Raw genomic sequence first — 18,397 nt, forward strand, 5'->3', positions numbered from 1 at the left:
CATGCCAATTTCCTCCTCTCTTTATTTGACTCTGAGGATGGAAATGTTTTCAGCAGTCTCAAGTGATAAGGGAAAATGTTAAACTAAGACCCTGGCTGGTACAGAGACTGTCCAAATGCTAGTTACATGTGGGTCAGATAGCTCAGCTATTTGAATTTCCCCAGCACGCAGCAGGTCTTGTCCTGGAGCCAAATGCCCGCACAGCGAGCGCACACACAGATGGTGCACCGTATCTCTCATCAAAGACACCCGTAGCCTTGATTGGCACTGGCAGGGCAGAGAGGAATGTGGGCATGTTTTTTAGGTAAGGTGAGCTGAGGGATGATCGGAGCGACCATCATCTGAGAGCTGGTCCTGAGTGAGCCCCTCAGCTGGAAGGACAGGGGGACCTGGATACGTGGTTCAGTAAAGGGTAGGCTCCTGGGACTGAATGGAGTCCCAGGGCCAGAGCTGTTTCTTCCCTTTAACCAGACTTTAGACTCCACAGTTTGTGTTTAACACTTTCAAACCATCAAAAAACGAGAAGGTTCAGGACCAGGAAAGCCTATATGCTGGCAGATTGCTGTGCATAGGGCCTGAGTAGTTCGTTCAAGAGTCGTTCGACCAGGTAAAGTTCCTCAGGATGTGGCCCTGGGTGATTGGCACCCCTCACCACTTCCTTTCCATCAGGCTCCTGCACTCAGCCTTGACCCCACAGCCTTCCTCCCCTGCCCCCGTGTCTCTGCCCCAATGCCTTCCTGCCCTTCCTCAGCCCCACTGTCTCACAGCCCTCTGAAGTCCTTCACAAAGCCCAGCCTCAACCCCTGTGTTCCACATTTCCTTTACATAATTTCCAAATGGAAGGTTCCATCCTTCCCTGAACACTTAGAACACTTTTTTCCTTCTTTCATTCCTGTCCTAAACAACTTCAAATTCTAGAAAGAGATAAGTAAAAAGAATCCAAAAGAACTGGAGAACTGAACTGGGGGCAAAAAGTAAAGCCAGAGAAGCTCCAGGATTTCCAGAGAACAAAAGAAATGCTCTCCTGCAGCTGAGGGAAAGGAAGAACAGGGGCATGTAGGGAATACCTCCATGCCCAGACTGCAAGGGAAAGGCTAAGGAACCTGGAGCAAAGCAACAGAAATAGATTCAGAGGGGTTAAGTCCTTTGTGCAAAGTCACACAGCAATTAAAATGGCAGAGCCAGTAGGGCTCACCTTACTGCATGCATCCTCTTAAGCTATGCGTAAGACAGTGATTAAAAGAATAGAAAGTAGAAATGGAAAGGATTAGTCGTAAGTCCCTTTTCCCCTTTATTTTATGGCAAAGTTTTTAAGGGGCTCCTTCTAATGTGCATGTGTGTGGGGATTAGAGAGACTTTCGTTTTTCAGTACTGGGACAACCCGGTTATTTATCAATTTCCTCCTGAGGGTCTGCTCTACCCCGGCCTCTTCAGGAGGCAGAAAGGGCCTGTGTGTATCTGCTGGTGTGCTCTGCAGATGGCATGTGTGCTGCATGCTGAAGCTTTTACCAGGGATTAATCAGCTTCTCCAGACAGCTGGTCCATGTGCCTAATAATATTTGCAAGTCGGGTTTTATGTTACCCGCAGGCCACAGCCCCGCCACATCTTGATTATGGGAGTGCAGGCAGTGTTCAGAAACATGTGCCAAACTCAGATATTTTAAGACCGCGAATGACAATTGTTTGCAAAACAGTTGTGAGTCTTCCATCTCAGGGTGCACTGAAATGTCTGTCACCCCCACCCCCACCCCCAGGCGAAGGTATGACAGCACAGTGTATGTTGTGGTTAGAATTCGAAGCTGTTATGCAGTCTTTCATGTGCTCCTTACCTCCTGTCACCCCTTCCTGCCCCTGACTGTGAGCAGAAGCCCCATGTCAGAGAGGAGGTCAAGGCCAGGCCTATCCTGTGAGGGTGGTCCATCACTGACAGCATTATAGAAACAACACGAAATATAGTCTCAGTTACCTGGATGTCTCACCCAATTGGAGCAGATAGTTCTTCTTTAGCCATAAACTCTGCTAAATTCTGTCCATTTGGAGTCTTGTTATTGGGTGCTGTCTATAAAAAGAATGTGTTAGTAGCTGCTGATATAAAGAAGCACGGTTTATGCAGACCTATAGTTCCAGCTACTAGGGAGGCTGGTGCAAGAGGATCACTTGAGCAAAGAGAGCAAGACCCTATCTCAAAAAAATAAAATAAAGATGCCTGAGACCACCCAGGGTCACAGCTAGCCAATGTGTAGAGGAACTCATCAAAGCCTTAAAGTCAGACAGAACAGGTTTAACTTTCCCACAGTGGATTTGCTTATGTGTAAAATGGAAATATATCTTACCTGCTTTATGGATTTTTGCAAAGATTAAATGAAATAATGCATGCACAGTGTTTCACCCAGTGCCCAGCACAAAGACAGAGGTAAATAATATTGCTTGTTACTGTTCTGTTTTGTTTTACACAAGGCTAGATTACTGCAGAATAAATAAACAAATGGACTGTAGATACATTGGAAAGGCTCAAACACTATTTAGAAAAGAAAAAAGGAGCCAGATAATTCCCAGGGAGTCAAATGAAGGTAATTGTGAGAATGGAATGACCAACAACAGAAATGAGCAAGTCGGAAGAAGATCTTACTTTCAGAGAAAGAGGTTGAGTTTGGTTTGGGGTGTGTTGAGTTTGAGGTGACTGTGGTGGCACATACAAGCCCAGAGAGGTCAGCAGGGTGTCCTCACAGCCTCCTCCCTGCCACAGCTCCCAGAACCCTTGCAGAGCTAACCAAAGCCCCCACCTGGGCCATGGGCACAGGGGAGCCTGCTGTGGCCCTCACTCTCCGCCCATTCCCTGGGGTCACCGGCATGCTTCTCCCCAGGACCTCAGGCCACCATCAGTTCCTTCCCATGGCAGCTGAGAAGCAGTGGCAAGCCCTCCACAGAATTGCTCTTTCCTCCTGGGCTTTCCTGCAGCTCTGTGCTGACTAGTCTCTGTTTAAACCTAACAAGTACAGGTAGACCTGGCCTGTGTGTAAGAATCACTTGCTTTTCTGGACACTTTCATGTTCTTTTTGAGCCTCAACATTCATACAGTACAAGGAACAAATCTGAAGTTTGCAGCTGGGTGCATCTTCACTTGTGTGTGCGCCTGAAACCAGACATAAAGAAAGACGTGCCCCAGCAGGCCCCTCAGTCCCACAGGCAGCCAGTAGCCACCCCCAGAGGGAGCCTGTTTTCCCTCCACTACTATAGATTTCCTTTTGCTGTAAGTGAACTCCATCTGCACGAATCGTGTGGCGTTCCTCCTCTTTCGTTTGGCTTCTTTCCCACCCTTATGTTGGGAGATGCAGCCGTGTTGCCTTGTGGCCCAGCATCTCTTCCCCCTTCCCCACAGACATGGCATCGCTCACCCATCCTGCTGTGGATGACCATGGGGGCCCCTTCCCTCTGGGGCCACGTTCAACAGGGCTACAGGGTGTGGACACTTTCCCTCCTGTCTGGGGGTCCGCCCCTGGGGTGGAAGCACTAGTCTCAGGATAGGCCGAGGGGAGCCTCACAGACTCGGGACACACAGTACCTGTGCCGCTTCACAGTGTTGTGCTTCCCTCCCCAATGCTGAGGAGCCAGGGGTTGAAAGTTAGGAGTCCTGGGTTTGCACCAGTTCTGTCGCCTCCAAGCCTGGTTTCCCTGGGCAAATCACTTAAGGTTTTGAGCCATATTTTTTCTCATTTCTAAAATGGAGATCACAAAAATAATTGCCTCATATAATTATTGTGACAATTAACGTTCTATGGAAAGTTCTGTGAGTGCTATGAGACATAAAAATCATTGTTATAACCTTAATTTTGTGATTGACATGTTTTCCTTCAAAAAGGTCTTCATTTAATAAAAAAAAAAAAAAAAAAAAAGATTTAAAGAAGGATTATTAGTAATCAATAGAAAAGAATCTTTTAAGAGAAAAAGTGTGTGGGGGTGGAGGGGTGGGGGTGTAATTTTTTCACATGGGTCTCTATCTGATCAGTCACCACTTTGATATTATTTACTCATCCTGAGGGACCCCCCCCCCACCCTGAACCACAGCTTTGAGTCACTTCTCAGCTATTGTCATTGGGCAGACCTTCTCTCTCCCCATTTTCCTTTTCTATTGAGCCCTACCTCCATGCTGCTTGTGTTGTTTTCAGTCTTGTCGATTCTGAGTGCCAGGCAGGCATTCTCAGCATTTCCCATATCAACACACACACACACACACACACACACATGCATGCATGAGTACAGTGGCAGCAATCATCCTGATTATCCACAAAGCAAATCTTACTGCTTCTTTATAGGGGTGATTTGGTCTAAAGTCCAGCAAAGTACCCGTGTGGGCACAGAGCACATAGTAGGTGCTTAATGTTTACAGCAGTGGAAATAGCCACAGTCACTGTCCCCTCTCTACACTCTTCTTTGACCTGCTCTCTAGCTCTCTGAGCAATGTACACAGCACTTCCCAGAAATAAAATGCTATTGTGGCTGCAAGAAACTTCAGAAGGGAGTGTTTGTTGGGTCACTCACTGTCCCCTGCACGCTGCAAGATTGCCTTTGGGGCAAGCACAGAAGCTTTAAAACTAGACAGCCTGTGCTCAAATGCTGACTCTGCCATATCCCTAGAGTGTAAGGTCTGGTTTCTCTGAGCCTCATCCTTCTCATCTGTAAAATAGGGTTGATGTCTGTTACCTTCAAGTTAGTTGTAAGGATTAGAGCAAAAGCTGTTGGTATTCACTCCTCTTTGCTCTTCCCACACCCACTCCACTCCCAATCCCAAGAGGCAGGGCTGGATCAGGTTGGGGTGTGACCCATGAAATCAAATTATCTTGGTATGAATGTTATTGGTGCTATTTTGCTATATAAAACCTTGGACAAATTACTTAACCTCTCTGAGCCTTCATTTTCTCCTCTGAAAAAATGTATGATAATTATTATCTGCATCATAGAATTGTTAGATGGCTTTCCTGGGAATAGATGTAAAAACATATAGCACAAAGCAAAGGCTGAGTTAGTTGTAAGGAGTAGTAAGTAGTTGCAGTTGGTGGTAATAGTAATAATGATATTATCAATATTAATCTTATGTATGCTAATAACCATATTTATGTCACGGGCAACCCTGAACACACACACATATACACACACATACACACACACACACACACACACACAGAGGCATGTGCCCACAAACACGTGCTGCATTGGATTTCCTGACCTTCCCATCATGATCCCTCCCATACATAGGAACCGCCCTGCAAGCCTCTCTCCTCCTTTGAATCACCATGAAGAACAGAACATGGAGTTGCCCTGTGGTTTTGGTTGGTTGGTTGTTTTGGAGTTCCAAATTAGTGACAGAATCGTTGCCGAGAAAGCAAATGTCAAGACAATGTAGTCTTTGATCTTTAGAATATCTGAAGAAATAGGGGCGTTTGGAACTTTGTATAAGACTGCTGGTTTGTGTATTAAACGGGAGAAGAAAAATGTGTCTGTTCAAATGCTCCCTGTATTGAGGATTTAAATTGAATAGATTATTGTCTGGAGGAAAATTCACATATAAATTAGACTACGAAGAATTCATAATTGTTACAGTTTTCATGTTAATTATTTCATGTTAAAAAAATTGTTACTGCATAAATTAACACATTCTTTCATGGAGAACATATTTTAGAAAGATTTGTTACTTTAATAACTCTTTGTGTATTAGAAATCCCAGATGCCGGTACTAATTAAATATAATCAGATTTTGGATTCAAAAAGCACAGTAGCCATTTAACACAAACAAGCAGGCAACTAGGTTGACAAACACAGTCAGGAAGAAGTGGATCCCTATTCCTTTCAAATTCTGGATTTCACAGTTCAGAACTGTGAATTCAATTCCTGTCCTTCCTTTGTATTACAACGGCTGGGGATTATTAGACTCAGAGCACCAGCTTTCCAGCTCAAGGGCTCCTGCAGAATTATTAATCAGCCACCTCTGAGGCCCCTGTAATCCGGTGGCAGATCAAGGCTGATCTCACCGTGAGATGCCCTCCCTCTGCCCTCCTCAGCACATGAATTTCTTGTTCTCTGTCAACAACAGCATCGCCATTCCTGCACAGTGTGCGGTGACCTGAACTGCAAAAGTCAGGGGAGGGAAAGGGGTGGGGGGGACCCTCTTAATTATTGAGCATAATCTAATTCTTTCCATGCTGGAGAAGCAAACCATCCTTTGATGAAAAGCAAACCCTTTCCAATGCAAACCATTGTTTTAAGAACGGAGCAGGAAACTTGCTTGTTCCCAGCTCCAGCCATGAAAAGCCGCCATGAAATGACCATGCCACGCCCTGTGCCCAGTTGGGAGTTTATCATCCCAGGGCCATCCGGGAGAGGCAGGGGCCCCCAGCAGCCCTCACCCCTGCTCCCACAGCCTGGGGGCTGCATGCCTGAACCTCGCTGCTTGTAATCAAGCCTCCCAGAGCCTGAGTTCGTACACTTCCATCACCAGGCAGAAATCGCCTTCATTTGTATTCCACCGCTTCAAGCTGCGGGGCTTCTATGGGCATTTCTGGGAGGGACTGCTTTGTTTATCTGCCGAGCCACCGAAGAGCTTCAGGCCCAGATTGATAGTCAGGGGTGCAGGTCAGACTGGCAGGAAAATGGAGATGAATCGTAGAAAGCATTCCTATTTCCCTCCTAGGAAGGACATGTTGAAAACCAGATTACAATGAAAAGAAAAGAGACTTCAAATCACCCTTTCCTACTCCAGTCTCTCTTTTAAGATTAAAAATGTTTAAGGGAAGGAAGGAGACCGATTTCTTCTACTTTCACCCTGGGGTAGCTTTTAGGATCTGCACAGGGAATACAGATGGGCCTGACGCCAGCCAGGTCACCTAGAGCCCCGCTTCCCTATCACCTCTCCTGTTTATCTGCAGCCACCCGGGCAGTCCTGCTTTGTGTTCCGAGTGAACATCTCTTTCTGCCAGAGCTGTTTGGTGGTGGTTGTTTATAAATGGTCAGGAGCAAGCCCTGGGTCTGTGCATCCCACGTTTCTTGGTAATCGTCAAGAAGGAAGCAGATGGTCACCCTCTGTGATTTTAAAGTGTGTAAATAGGAACTGCAGACTGCCACCAAACATCAAAAATGTCATTTGGCTTCCTTGTCTTGCTTTGCTGGCAGAAGGAACCCTGCATTTGCATCATCTGGATAATCAGGGGCAGGCAGTACACACTAAAACTGCCCACACTTGAAGCCTCTGTTTCTTCCAACCAAAGGAAGGTGCTCAGCACATACATTATGACAGTCTCCCTGGTGGAGGTCCCAAAGGCATAGACATGGTGCCAGATTGCAAGGTTGGGGGACAGTTTGAAAAATAAAACCCAAACTCCCAACAAACCCCCCAGCATGACCATTGTATTTCCAACAGTGTCCCCAAACTAACTGCTGTCCATGCTGTATGTCCACACAGCATGGCTTGAAATCAGACTAACTCAGGCCCACTGCCCCTGCTGGGTTGGCTGGATTCTTGGAATCAATTCTATGTTGAGATCCATTTGTTACTTAAGAAAATTCTTTTCATCTCCCAGAACAGGAGCGTAGAGATAGTTACAGCAATCTGCATGCAGCTCTCTTGGCCTTTGTTCTCAGTTGAAAATCACAGAAGTAGTTCCCATCCTTTAGGGCCATGAATCAGTTTCCTCTTTGGTTCTTGGAAAGCTGGAAGGATAACTGTAATCATTCAGAGTCTTGGAGTTCCAGAATCACATGCAGGGTTCCTCTTTCCTCAAGACCACCCAGGGCAACCTCTTAATCAAGCTCCCAAGCTCAGTTGGCACTTCAAGGAAAGTCTCCTTGGAGGTTCTCAGAGTTCTTTTTTAAGAGTAAAAGGACCAAATACCCATGATTTAGGTGTCCATTCATTTCACTCTTTACTTTTGTGGAGCCAGTGAGAGTTGTCGTAGTCATAATGGTGAGGAGCCTGGTGGGGAAACACAGGCGGTCCAGAGCATCCTCCTGCCCGCTTCTGGCTCCCCCTAGATACCCTGCTTGCTATGGTCTTCCATGTAAGGAGTGTACAGATCACCTTCCTGCTGTCCTTGCCTCATTGCAAAAGCCCAGGATCAGTGCTTAAGAGTCTAGCCTCATCCTCATCTCCCCACTGGCTGAGTTGACTCCCCTCTGTCCTTTAGTTGTCCTGGGTTATTCTTAATACCCACTGATGGACCTTCCTCCCTTTTTCTATTCAGTGCTCAACTCTGGGTTCCCCTGGGGTGCTGGCCTCCCCGACCCTGAGTAGTCCTTCCATGAACTCCTCCCAACCTGACTTTGGCTCTTTGCCTCATTAATCAATCCTTGTCTTTGCAGTATGTTCAGGTCCGACTTCTGGCCCTTGGATCTTGCCTTCCTTGGCACTTTCTTGGCCCTTGGAACTTGTCCTTCCTCCAGCCACTTCCCTGTGGAACAGCCCTCCTTCTTACTACCTATCTCCTTCCCTCCCGAACTCCTGCCCACCCATATGTGAAATTTCAGATGGAATACAATCTCGATCCCATTGGCTTTTTATTTGTTTTTATTTTAAAAACATGGTATGAAACTCTTATGGACTGAAAGTAGAAATTTCAACAAAATGTGTCACCCGAGATAACTGGAAACACGCAGTTGTATTACTTCAGAAGCATTTGGGAAATTTGAAAGTCGTTCCCTCGGCCGAGTGTGAAAATTCTGAGTTGTGCTTTGCCAAGTTTCCCTGGGTTTGAAATCATTGTTGTGTTTGAGTAAACCACAAAGTTCCAGATCAGGTCAGCTTTGATTTTGTTTCTTTCACAGGATATCCTGGCCTAGTCCCGCCTCGCCCTCCTCCTCCCCTGCCCCACACCATGTAATCAGCTTCCTGTTACTGGCATGGTTCATGATTTCTTTTATCCCCCAGGGTAACTTTAAAGTCAGAGTACTGCACATTATTTAATATTGAATATAATAATTTGCAGAGTTTGTGGCTTCATAATTAAAGAGGGCTCTGGGTGGCTCTTTGGCTCAGAAAGACAGTGTCTATTGTTGACGCTAATGCCTTTCCTCCTTGAAAATGCTGTTGGGGACAACTTGTATTCTCTGCAGGGAGGTTCTGGCTTCTGTCATTCTGCATTGGCTTTACCTTCTCCACTGTAGCCCAGTGTTTTTGCCAGAGGGGGATATTCTCTGAGACAGAGTTGTGAATTGGCTTGGTCACCAGAAAACAAAAGACCACAGTCCAGCTCTCTGCTGAGCTGGTACTGGGAGCTGGGTCCTACCAGGCCTGTCCTGGCTCCTGTACTGAGCCTCCCTGTCTTAGGCAAAGCCATGAGTCCTGCTGCTTCATTTCTGTGTGTCCTGGAGTCCTCATTCTGTGTTCCTTTTCTTTTTTCCTCTCTTTTCTGAGTTGCCTTATTCCTAAAGCTAGTGCCACACAGTTAAGCTTTCTGTCAGGTTTGTAGTGAGCTCTGTTTCCCAGCTGCCTGGGGGTTCCCAAGAATTGCCCATGCTGTGCTGGGAACTTAATGGACACTATAAACCCTCCATGGTTGGATGATGAGTGAGTCGGGTTTTCTTCATCCTCTTTCTGCCTCTAGAGTGTGGAGAACTTTGGCCTTGCCAGTGGCATTTGCCAATGCAACTCGGTGCCTTTGCATGATTGTCCAGATGTAATAAGAGCTGGCATTTACTTAGATGTTAATAGGCCCCAGACACTGTGCCGAGCCTCTTACATCTATGGTAATTCTCACCACAGCCTTATGAGATTGATGTCCATCTCCAACTTACTGAGACTTAGGGAGATGGTAAAAGGTCACTCAGCAAATCCAGCATGCAGGCCCAGTTTTGCCTGACTCAGAAGCTCCTTTCCTAAATGACCATGCTGGCCCTTCTGCAAGGGACCACTCAATCCCAGCTCAGCCCACAGTCAGGCCTCGTTGCATTGTCACTGACAGCTTTCACTCCCTGGCTCCCGCTGACTCATGTACATGGTGCAGAGAGGGAACTTGGGAGCAGAAGTACCTGGGGTCTTCTTTTGAGCATTTGAAACACCACTTTCATCATCTTAGTTCATGAAGATGCATGAAGTATGAGAAGTAATCAGAACTGTTTCTACCTGAGGCAGAAGTGAAAAGCAGATTGCCTGGCCACTCGACATAGAGAGCCTCCATTAACCAGAATGTGACCTGGGGTCAGGATGTGCCATTCAAACATCATGCATTTGGCTGCCTATCCTGTTTTGATTTAAAAACTGAGATCATTAGTCGAGCAAGCCTAAAGCATGGTGAGGCTGATTGTGTTCCTAATAACTCCAAGAGTGAAAAAATGATTAGTTTGTTATTACCACTGTGCTGTAACTCTTTGTGTTTAGTTTGAAAAAAGTCTGTGTAAAGGAAGATAATTCCTTTGGCCATCAACAATGTGTTGGATACATTGCTACCTGAGTTGACCCTTTATTCAGTTAAAGCATTTATTAGGCTATTGTTGTTTAACCACCCTTTGGCAATACTTTGGAGCAATGTAAGCACAGAACATGGTCTCCAATCTTTAAGGAGGTAAAATATAACACATGCAAGAACTATTAGAGAACCCTGGAGGAGGCACAGACAAGACAGAAATACTGTATAGAGTCAAACACCCTGGCTCTGGCTTTCAAATTTCAGTTCTACCATTTACACATGTGCCTTGGCACTTCTTTGTATTCAGGATTCTCATTTGTAAAACAGAGCTGTTACTGGAGTCTACCTCTATGTGAGGCTCTTGGCACCATGCCTGACACTTAGTGAGCACCCAGTATCTGTGTAACTATTCCAGTAGTTGAAGTTATAAGCATTAAACTGTTGTGTACAGCATTGTTATGGTTTGGATCTGGACTGTACCCCAATAGCTTGGTTCCCAATGCAGCAGTATTTTGAGGTGGGGCCTTCAAGGAGGTGACTGGATCATGGGCTCTAACCTTACCCATGGATTAATTCATTGAGAGATTCATATCCAACAGCATTGCTGGGGATGGTGGAAACTGTAGGCCATGGGGCCCAATTGGAGGAAGTAGGTCACAGGGGACAGGGACATATCCTAGAAGGGTACATCTTGTCCTGGCCCCTTGCACAGGTGTGTGTACTCAACTTGAATGTGTGTTTTCTCTCCCCACCCCCTCACACTGTCCTGCACCCCACCTCTCCTCTTCTCTCTCCTTCCTGGATACATGAGCTGAGCCACTTTCTACCACCACACCCTTCTACCACCAGGTTCTGCCTCACCTCAGGCCCAAAGCAATAGATCCAGCCAGGCATGGACTGAAACCATGAGCCAAAATAAATCTTTCCTCTTCTAAGTTGTTTATGTCAGGCAGTGAGGTCATCGCAACAAAAGCTAACTAACACAAGCATTGGCCCTAGCACACCCTAACGCAAAATAGACCAGCAAAGACTGGACTGATCACAGAGGACTTCGTGAAGGAGGGAGGACTTCAGCTGAGTAGATTTAGCCACGCAGATGGAAGGAGGGAGGGCATTTCCAACAAGGTAATGTGAAAGAAGCAAGTGTGATCATGCCAGGTGCAGGGAACAGGTTATAGGAAAGCAAACTAAGCTAGATTAACTGTGTTTGGAATGTAAAAAAAACCAAAGTTGAAAAGCTATGTGGGTTCTTGGAAACCAAGTGGTAGATTTCAACTTAATACTTAATACTATATAGGAACCCCTATAGGATTGGGGAGGGAGGGATAATAAACTGCAATTTAAAGTGATTAATTGGAAAGACAGTGAGCTGAAGTCAGGGTACCATGACAGTAGGACTTAGCAGAGGGGTTGATCCAAATCAAGTTTTTTCAGTGAGCTTAAACAGGAAAGGACAAATATGAGAGACTTGTCAAAAAAAGAAGCAAGATATCTAGGTGAGGGATGAAACCTGGAGATTTCAGGCCAGGAAGAAGTTCCAGCTGGCTTTTACGTCTTTCACCCTGGAGCCTGGAAGAATGGTGATCTGACCCCAGAAAGGGAATTGTGGGGAAAAACAGGGGGGGTCCATTTGCATCTCAGGATATCCAAGTAAGAATTCACTTTTATAAGTCAGTCATTTGGTGAAATTTTCCACCCAGTACAGGAATCGCCTGTGTAATCTTACACGGGATAAGATTATTTGTCAAAACAAATGAAACGCAGATTTTCAGTCACCCATATTTGAGGTAAAGGTACGACACCCTAAAGGCTTCGTTCCTTAGATATTTGGAAATAAGGAACCAAGACTTGGGATGAGAGTCGTGAGTAGTATACCCATCCCCTTTACACAGCAATGGTGGGCAGGGTCAGTCATGAGAGACAGCGTGTCTCCAAGGGAGAGAAGAGCATCTAGAACATCCATACCTCAAAGACATTTGTTCTTGGAGAGCGAGAGAAAGAAGAAGAGTTTAAAGTGAAAGCAACAGAAATACTTTGAAAGAAAGGAAGACGTCAGAAAAGAACAAACTCAGAAGAAAGAATGAGTTTGTTTCTCATAGATATGTGTTGGCGCCTTCCAGCTGTTGGAGTGTGCTATGCAAAGTTTTACTCCTTTGTTCCTGAGATGATTGGTATTATTTAAGTGTGAGAAGTGTGCTAAAATAGCAAAAATGTGATAAGAGCCAGAGTTACACAAACATGGTGACAGTGGAGGCATAATCTATCCACTGGCTGTTTTGCTCACAGACACCCAGGGGTCTTGAAATGTTGCTGGCTTTTCAGGAGTTTTGAGAAGTCGAAATACTTTTCACGTTGTGTCTCTTCACAAATAATTTCAAGATAGTGATGTACTGTTTTTCACATTTTGAAGACAAAGAGAAAGAATGAGGTGGGGTGTTACCACATTCAGCTCACAAGCTCGGTGGTCCCCATCACACTTAGGGTGGGTGAGTGTTATTCATTATAGTTTACAGCATGTAATAGCCATTCCTGTTCTTTCATTATTTTTTTATTTTCCTCTTTGTGGTTCTGGAGGTGGAACCCAGGGCCTCATACATGCCGGGCAAGCTCTGAGCTATACCCCCAGCCTCATCTTTATTTTATTGTGTTCCCAAACTGAGCTATGAGTTCCGAGAGACAGAGGTTGTGTTTGCCATTGTGAACCAAGCACAGAACCAAGCACATGGGGAAAATTCTAGAGATACATAGGGAAGGAAGAAAGAGAGCCAAGCAGCTTATCATAGTGGGGTTTTATTGCTGTTATTCTTGTTGACAAACTGATAATTGGATAAACGTACAATCCCCCTTATATGAAGATTATTAACCCTATTTCAAATGGGACCCCAGAGGTAGAAATGATTGGTGTCCAATCACTTTCACTCCAGTGTTTAAGAAAAGGTTTGTCCTAGCCAGGTGTGGTGGTGCATGCCTGTAATCCCATGGCTCAGGAGGCTAAGGCAGGAGGATCTTCAGTTCAAAGTCAGCCTCAGAAAAAGCAAGTCACTAAGCAACTCAGTGAGACCCTGTTTTTTTATACAAAAAAATAATAAAATACAAAATAGGGCTGGGGATGTGGCTCAGTGGTCGAGTGTCCCTGAGTTCAATTCCCAGTACTCCCTGCCTCCCCCAAAAAAAAAAAGAAAGAAAAAGAAAAAACTTTTTCTGTTGCTGTGAGCACCCCAAGGCCTCTTGCCACCTTGTCTTTCTACTACAGCCCCATGAGCTTCTCTCAAAGCAAGGTCTGGGCCTCCCTCTACATCCTTCAGACCAACTCAGATGCAAAGGGGATCTAGCACACTGCATTTGGCAGTAAAAATGCAGGGTTTTCAGGTGTTTTTAAATTTCTTCAGTGTTTAGCAGGTGCTTTTCATTGTAGTCGGCAGCCATTAGACCCAGAGGGTGACAGACAGTGACACTTATACTGTCACCAAAGACAAGAAGAGGACTCACCAGAGAGCAAGGGACCGATAATAAGCCCCATAAGGAAGCATGGAAGGAAAGGCTGGGGCGGGGGCTGTTCAGCTTCCTGCTGCTTGTTCATTCAATGTGTGGTCATCAAGTATCTTCTGTGTGGTGGCATCAGACTCAGTACTGAAGACACAGTGCTCATTCAGAATAACAATTCCATTCCTCAAGAACAGGACAGGTTCTCAAGAGAAACAGGCTTTACGTGATTCACTTTCTCATTGCACTTTAATAGTCATGGTTATAGCCAGGCACCATAATCCCAACTACTCGGGAGGTTGAGACAGAAGGATTGAAAATTTGAGGCTAACCTGGGCAATTGAGGAAGACTCTGCCTCCAAATAAAATTGAAGGGCTAGGAATGAAGGTTAGTGGCTGAGCACCATGTATTCAATTCCTAGTACCAGAAATAAATAACAGCTACAAAGAACAAGTTGCAAAAAAAAAAAAAAAAGAACAAGTTGCTTTGGCATCATAGAGCTAGGAAACCTGCTCCAGTCTTCATGTTCAAGTAAAGGTCCCCTGTGCAAGTAACACTTAGATCAAGAGAAAAGGAGGGCAGGAGTTAGTGACAGGGTGGAAGTGGGGTGGGGACTACGGACCATCCTGTGGCATTTGAAAAGTAGTCAAGGAAGTCCAGTGGGGGTGGGGAGATAAAAAGAGAGGCAGGAGGAAGAAACTCTAGGATAAGAAGAGGCTGGAGAAGTAGGTAGGGACCAAATTATACCCATGGTTCCAGTTGGACAGCTGTGACAGGAGGCCAGGCAGGTGGTGAGGACCTCAGCCACGGCAATAATGATGAAAAGGACACATTCAAGAGTAGCAATCAGACAGGGTTTAACAATGTAGTCAGCATGGACAGTGACAATGCAGGAGGGGCCAGAGATCATGAAGTAAAGATTTACTGAGCTCCTTCTGCACATGCACATGCAGTGATGGAAACATGAACAGATTCCAGGATGATCCTCAGGATTCTGGTCTCATCACCTGGGCCGTTTTCAAAGGCAACAGAGGCTGAAGAAAGAAAAAGAAAAAAGCCAAACGTGGGGAGGATAAATGTTGGATATTACATTTGAGGGGCTTTAGGAGACATCCCAGTGGAGATGTTGGAGAGGAGAGTGCTTATCTGAGTCAGGAGCTCAGGAGCTCAAGAAAGAGATTCCATCCCATGATACAAACACCGGCATCATGGAGTCCAGTGGTCACTGAAGCCACAGGAGTGAATAAGATCCACGTTGTTACGCGCAGCTTCTGATTGCTCATTTCACATGTCAACAGAATTCAGAGACACGGGATTGAGATGTGCATAAGAAATTGTTTGAAACACTAACAAATTTACTCACCACAGGAAATGATTCAACCAAAGGCTAACTAGTCCTGTATACTGTTCAAGGAGTTCAAGGGCTAAAGTACAAAGACATTCTTTTTAGTTCTCTGACTTGGCCACCAGTGACAAGTGTAGGGTTTGAGCAATGAGTTTACCCTGGGAGGTTGGTAGAATTTACAAGCGCTACCTGGAAAATAATGGGGTGGAAAAAATACTTCCAAGTCCATACATAGATATTATATCCTTTGTGTGTTGATTTAAATGGATCTTAAACCATTAAATTAATTCAGTGGAAATTCGTGTCGGCATTCAACAAATAACACTGAATATTACAGTGTCCCCCAAGCTCCAGATACCAGTGACATGGATGATCATTTACCTGAATAGTTTGCTGGTTTTCACCCAATATAAAGGAGAGAAATTTTGTGTTGGCATCTGAATCCTGCTCCCAAACAGAAAGAAGAGTAAATCAGCTTGTTACATAATACCTGGTTAACAGTAATGTAACTTTTCATTTTTCAAAATGCATCCTGACATTTTCTCCATACTTCTTAGAAGACCACTTTGGTCCTGACTTTGTGCCTTCCACAGAATTTGTGGAAAACTCTCAGGGCAGAACCTTATTTTCAAACAAAGACAGTGTTTACATCCAAGAGTTCCTTCCCTCCAAGGGTCTGAGCTCTTCTAACTTCACCCAAGGAAAGACCACATTGCAGCCCCCAGCAGGGCCTCCTGGGGGATTGTGTTGGCCCAGTACTGGACAAACTGAGCAGCACCTTTTTCACAGACCAGGGTTTTACATTGTGCTACTTGAATGGCCTTTTGCAAAAACCACTGGTTAACATGACCCCATTTAGGGCCAGTAGCTTTGTACCCTCACAAAGTAGGAAAAACCAAGAAAAGGGGAATCAGAGGTCAGGAGATGAGTGGAAGAGTGGGTATCCATGATTTCTTTTCAGGCAAAACCTCAGTTAATCATTAATAGCTTTTCACTGCTTGAATTTTAGTTTTCCTTGAAAAAGAAAATATGCGTTATCTTTAGAGAAAAGTTTTGGTCAAAAGAGGGGAAAAGTTGGGGCAAAGACATTCTTTGTTTTCTTGTCCCTCCAGATACACTGCAAGTACTTTGCCTGGCCTAAAAGTATCATTTGCATTGGAAAGAAAACTAATGCAAACAAATTTATTTCAGCTCATACTCATGATTCAAAGAACATATCTACAAATGATGTCCTATTAAAGATCCATTATATTATACCACCTTTGTTTTCACTTTTTTTCCCAAAGTTTACATATTATTATCCTTATTGTAGATTATACAATGAAAAACAATAAAGCCTACCAGTGCCACTGGCTGATGTATTGGCTTTTTTCAAAACCTGAAATTATGAAATCTTCTCTCAGAAAATACAAAATTACATTATCCAATTGGAAATAGTTTGCTTTCTTTCCACACCCCACACTTCCTTACCAATGTCAAGGAAGAGAAAGGCTCTTTTTTGCTTGTCATTTTATTTGCAAGATTTGTCTGAACATTGGAGAAGAATGTTCCATGTATTTCAGAGACAGCAATTTCCAAGCCATTTGGCTTGAGAGATGGTTTAAATAGGAGTGAATTTAATATACCCTTAATTCTCTGAAGTAAGGGACTCCAGCTGAGGTTTGGTCCAGGGCAAAGTCTGCTGTCGACACTGAAGAAAATCTATCACATTAATTCCAGTGGTTCAGAGTCCAAAGCTGCAAGAACAGAATACTCAAAAATAGGTAATGTGAGAAGAATGCTTTAGAAAGAAACTTTAAAATAAAATGGCTGTTCAGAGAATACCAGGTCTTATATGGAACCGTCACCAGTTAAGGAAAGATATAAATAATTATGCCTGAGAATTACAGCTAATTAAAAATAACTCAATGCACAAAAGCAAAAGAAAACTATAGAATAACTTTTCTGCTGCACTGTTAATGTGAAATGCCACATAATGAAATAGTAGAATTTTTTTTAAAATTTCATTTCACACCAGCATAGAAAAGATGGAGGAGAAAATTATATTGCCACAAAATGCCAGGTTAGATTTGCTAAAGTTGTTATCACGTACTGTATTTAAAACAAAAATCTAATTGCTGTAATTTATCATAGGTCTGGGTATTAAAACCTTGCTAATTTTAAAATTTTAATCATTTGCCACTTTGTGCTCAGTGACTTTTCCTGGAAGATACTATGAAAATTTCTGATTCCATCAGTCTTTTATAATTTTAGGGGCTCCTACACATGATTAACATGCATTAAACATATAATTGTGTTTACATCATTGATTAAAAAAAAATTCCTTATGTTTTCCGCTTAGTCTGTTCAACGAAATATCTGAAGCTGCTTTCTCATTGCTGAGCCCAGTGTGTAAGAACACAGGCTGCTGAGCCCATTTGAATTCCCAGAGCACACATCTAGTACTATAAAGAGCAGGGTGGGGCCCACCTTTCTTTTTGGTTTGGAGAGAGGATTCTTTTAATGATCAGAGAAATTTGAAAGACATGAGTCTATGATTTCTGCATGAATTTGCTCCTTGGTCTGAAGAAGTCAGTGTTTCCTAAGTCAAGGTGGCAAGACCTCTCTTACAAAAAAACAAGCATTCAGTTGTACTTTCTCTGACTGACAGGAGAAAGATAGGGAGGAAAGAAAGGGATTGTACAATGCAGAAGAAATGCTATCTAGGTGTAAAGATGACTGCTAGAGGGAGAAAAGATGGAGGGAAAAAAGAACTTATAAAGAGGGAAGTCGCCAGAAGCCAAATCATTTCTCTGCTGTGGGTGTGGGAAGCCTTGGGGAAATATAGCCTATTTCAACACAACATACGGGCTGTGTCCAATGGTCTCCACCCTGGGAAAAGCACAGTGGTTTGATGAGGTTTGTGCATTTTGTAAAACCAAATTATGATCTTATATACCAGAGGATTCATGAGTGTAGCATGTAAGTGTGTGTTTATTAAAATCCTGCATTAGTTCCAAACAAAAGAAACAATATATAAATCAGTTTCCTAAATCACAATCAGGAAACCTACTCCAGACCAAACCTACATTCAGTGTAGTCATAGGTTCAAGTTCAAGAAGCCAGTACCCCCACATCTGCTTTATTGAGGTACTAAGGGACTTTGAAATCCAACACTTTGATGGGAAAAATTAAAAT

At 44.1% G+C, this 18,397-nt stretch overlaps 1 protein-coding gene across 2 annotated transcripts in view; it reads left to right on the forward strand.

The window, feature by feature from the left end:
• Fyn (FYN proto-oncogene, Src family tyrosine kinase) overlaps positions 1-18,397 on the forward strand; it is a 202,953-nt gene that overhangs the window by 171,619 nt on the left and 12,937 nt on the right. The gene's annotated exons all lie outside the window — the stretch shown is intronic.

Source organism: Urocitellus parryii, chromosome 8, assembly GCF_045843805.1.
Source record: "Urocitellus parryii isolate mUroPar1 chromosome 8, mUroPar1.hap1, whole genome shotgun sequence".
NCBI classification, from domain to species: domain Eukaryota; kingdom Metazoa; phylum Chordata; class Mammalia; order Rodentia; family Sciuridae; genus Urocitellus; species Urocitellus parryii.